General features: G+C 43.5%; 1 pseudogene; it reads left to right on the top strand.

Moving 5' to 3' along the window:
• Positions 1–1,515: 1,515 nt before the first annotated feature.
• Positions 1,516–2,445, top strand: LOC149195173 (25S ribosomal RNA; annotated as a pseudogene; the record flags this gene model as incomplete).
• Between the last annotated feature and the right edge of the window lie 1,510 nt (positions 2,446–3,955).

Genomic DNA, 3,955 nt, shown 5'->3' with positions numbered 1-3,955 from the left:
ACGACAGGCCCGACTTCTAAGAAGGCTGACTAACCAGAGAGATCTAAGGCTGGACAACTTTCTACCGTCAAAGTCACTACAGGACCTATTGAAAAATCAGACCCTAGGCCTAAACTTCGTTGAAAACCACTAAAACACTCAAAGCTCACAAAACCAGTTCAGGTGAAAATTTTTGACAGGGTACTAAAGGATCTGGGCAGAAAACACAAGAAAATATCAAAATCTAAAAGCAATTAAAGCAAAAAATGGAATTTTCCTAAATTTTACAGGAAGACGCAGGCAACCCGTTGTCACAGGTGCGGCCCCGCTCTGTGCAAACGGCAACAGCGCGTCCAAAGACGCACTGTGCAGTACTCAAAGGGTGCGTCCTTCGGGAAAAGTTAAGAAAAACCAAGACTAACCAGATCTAAAGCTAAGCCACCCAAATACTAATTCTCACAGTCAAAAACCAGAAAACAAAAATGATTTTCTCAGAGCAAAGTTCACACAAAGGAAAAGACTCTCTCATTAATGGATTCCCCAGCGGAGTCGCCAATTTGTCGTGGCGGAAAAAGTCGTTTGTGCGGACACAACTGACCTCCCTAGGAGTCTAAACTCTCTAGCGACAAACAAGACAAAATGGAGTAATCTTTCTCTAAATATACCTTTTAAAACATGAAAACTACAAGTGTTTAGGCTTACCTTATTCCAAAACGCGGTTGTTGTAGTCCGTCCTTGCCGATCCGGATGAGCTCCTCCTTCAAGTCAATTCCTGCAACCACAAACAATCAAACAATTACCAAGCACTTGCATTTCATATAATAAAACATATATTCAACATGTAGACCAAGGAACACATGAAATAACTCATTAACACAAGCTATTGAGAAAAATAAACCAGTTTGTATTAATAACGAAACAAAGAAACTCTTACAACCTGGCCTTGGTGTTGTGCAAGTTCCTCCCAGGGTCCATCAAGGGTTTTCCTCTACTTTGACAAAGCTCACCCACTTCCAAGTAGAATCAAGCAAAGACAATCTCTCCTCACAAGGCTCTAAATGGGAGTCCTAATTCCTGCAGCATTTACCCAAAGAAAATGTATAGCTCCAACCTCTCCTCCCTCTGGTTCAATGTCTTTATTTATAGTGCTGTAAAGAGGTTATTCAGGTCCACCATCAATGGGATAATCCCCCTCTTTGGGTGGGATAGCTCCCTTATTGATGGGATAAGTTCCCCCTTAATAGAGATACATGAACCAACTGGAGGCGCATCCAAATCATCAAACCGACCTCTAGAAAGTTCTAGAAGTAACCACAAGTAACTTTTTTAAGATGAAACTCGCGCATTTTGCCTTTTACAGAAGGACGCACCTGTCCCTTAACATACAAAGCGTCCAAGGACGCACCTTTTGTGAACATGGTCCGCGTCCCCGCAGGTAAGGCTAGAGAGAACCTGCGACCCCAGAGATAAACATATTTTTGACAAGACTTTCTCTCTTCTTTGAGTTTGAGATGGATAACAGAGGCATAAGACTTTGCCTAAGAGGGTAGCATGACTGTTGATTTGAGCCATACTAACTGTAAGTAGTCAAGGTGACATTTTTTAGTGTAACAGGCTTGTAGCGATACTAACGTGCAAATCGTTCGTCTGACTTGGGTATAGGGGCGAAAGACTAATCGAACCATCTAGTAGCTGGTTTCCTCCAAAGTTTCCCTCAGGATAGTTGGAGCTCACGTGTGAGTTTTATCAGGTAAAGCAAATGATAGAGGCATCGGGGGCATAACACCCTCGACCTATTCTCAAAATTTAAATAAGTAAGAGGGTGCAGCTGCTCCATTGAGCCGCGCCATGGAATCAAGAGCTCCAAGTGGGCCATTTTTGGTAAGCAGAACTAGCAATGTGGGATGAACCGAAAGTCGAGTTATGGTACCAAATTGCATGCTAACCTAGATCCCACAAAGGGTGTTGGTTGATTAAGACAGCAGAACGGTGGTCATGGAAGTTGAAATCCGCTAAAGAGTGTGTAACAACTCACCTACCGAATCAACTAGCCCTGAAAATGGATGGCGCTAAAGCGCGCAACCTATACTCGACCGTTGGAGAAATTGCCTGGCTCCGATGAGTAGGAGGACACGGGGGTCGTTGAGAAACCTCGGGCGTGAGCTTGGGTGGATTGGCCCCTTGTGTAGATCTTGGTGGTAGTAGAAAATATTCAAATGAGAACTATGAAGACTGAAGTGGGGAAAGGTTCCATGTGAACAACACTTGGACATGGGTTGGTCGATCCTAAGAGATGGGGAAGCCTTGTATCAAGGGTGCACTCTGCACGAGCATCGAAAGGGAATCGAGTTAATATTCTCGAACTGGGACATGGCGGCGTGCGACAATGTTAGGAAATCCAGAGACGTCGTTGGGGGCCCCGGGAAGAGTTATCTTTTCTTTTTAACAGCTTGCCCACCTCTGGTCAATAGAACAATGTAGGTAAGGGAAGTTGGCAAAATGGATCCGTAACTTCGGGAAAAGGATTGGCTCTGAGGGTTGGGCCTAGGGGTCTTCACCCTCAACTCGTGGGCTGTCGGCAGTCTGCCCGAGCTGCTCTCGCGGTGAGGGTGGGCAGACACGTTTCGATTGGGATACGGGCGTAGAATGCCCCCTGCCGGGGGCTTTTCCCTAGGCATTGAACAGTCGACTCAGAACTGGTAAAGACAAGGGGAATCCGACTATTTAATTAAAACAAAGAATTACGATGGTCCCTGTGGATGCTGACGCAATGTGATTTATACCCAGTGCTCTGAATGTCAAAGTGAAGAAATTCAACAAAGCGCGGGTAAACGGCGGGAGTAACTATGACTCTCTTAAGGTAGACAAATGCCTCGTCATCTAATTAGTGATGCGCATGAATGGATTAACGAGATTCCTGCTGTCCCTATCTACTATCTAGCGAAACCACAGCCAAGGGAATGGGCTTTGTTACACAAAAATATCGTCCCCATGACTATTTACAGTCAGTATGGGTCTATCATCACTTATACTGTCCTCCTAATCAAGTCTTAGACCTTAGCTCTTCATGTCAAGCTTTGAAAATGAGAGAAAGACATTAAAAATCAACAAAGCTCTGGTTCCGCACTTTCTCTCACTGTTGCCTGCAGTCCTGCACCCCCTATTCACAATACCTACAGACCTGCCCGCTCTGTCCCTAAAGGAGTGGGTGCAGACCCTTGTGAAAGTTCATAAGGCACAAGTTTATTCTAAAAAAATCACTTTGGGTTAATTCTAGATGATTCTAGAAGGAATTTTGACGTGGATTGTTCGCTCTTAGATGGTTCATGCATCCCAAAAGAGAAGGAGCTAATCCCTTGATGAGAGGAGCTATCCCTTTGAAGGAGGGCTTTATCCCTTTGAAGGAGGACCTAGTAACTTCCCTCCATTGCACTATAAATTAAGGCATTGGGTTGGTTGCTAGGGAGGTTAGAAGCTGAACATTTTTTAGGGTAAATGCTAGTAGAATTGAGACTTCCTAGTTAAGCTTAGAGGAGAGATCACATATCTTTTGGCTTCATTGGGAAGAGAGTGAAAACTTGTCAAAGTAGAGGAGACTTCTTGTTGGACCCTAGGAGGAGCTTGTACAACATCAAGGCACAGGTTGTAAAGTTCTTCTTTGATTTGAATTAATACAATCAGATTCATTTTTCTCAACAAATTGTCTTATGTCATTTGTTTCATGAATTCCTTGATCATCATGATAAGTATGATTTATGATAATGACTTTTCAGGTGCTATTTAATTTGTTTGCTTGTTTGTGTTTGCAGATTCGCTACAAAGGAGATCATTTGGATCAAAGGAGCGAGGCTTCCACAAACTTGCATTGGACCCAAGGTAGGCCTAAAACACTTGTTTGCCTTTTTTATCCGGATTTAAACAGGAACGCAACAAATTACAGAGATAACCATATACACAAAGATGCAGGGGAAATAAT

The sequence above is a fragment of the Pinus tabuliformis genome, chromosome 2_2 (genome assembly GCF_031772625.1).
Source record: "Pinus tabuliformis cultivar Carrire ecotype Pingquan chromosome 2_2, CPIR1, whole genome shotgun sequence".
Taxonomy (NCBI): Eukaryota; Viridiplantae; Streptophyta; class Pinopsida; order Pinales; family Pinaceae; genus Pinus; species Pinus tabuliformis.
The sequence above is the reverse complement of the archived record's forward strand: the minus strand, read 5'-3'. Positions and strand labels throughout refer to the sequence as shown.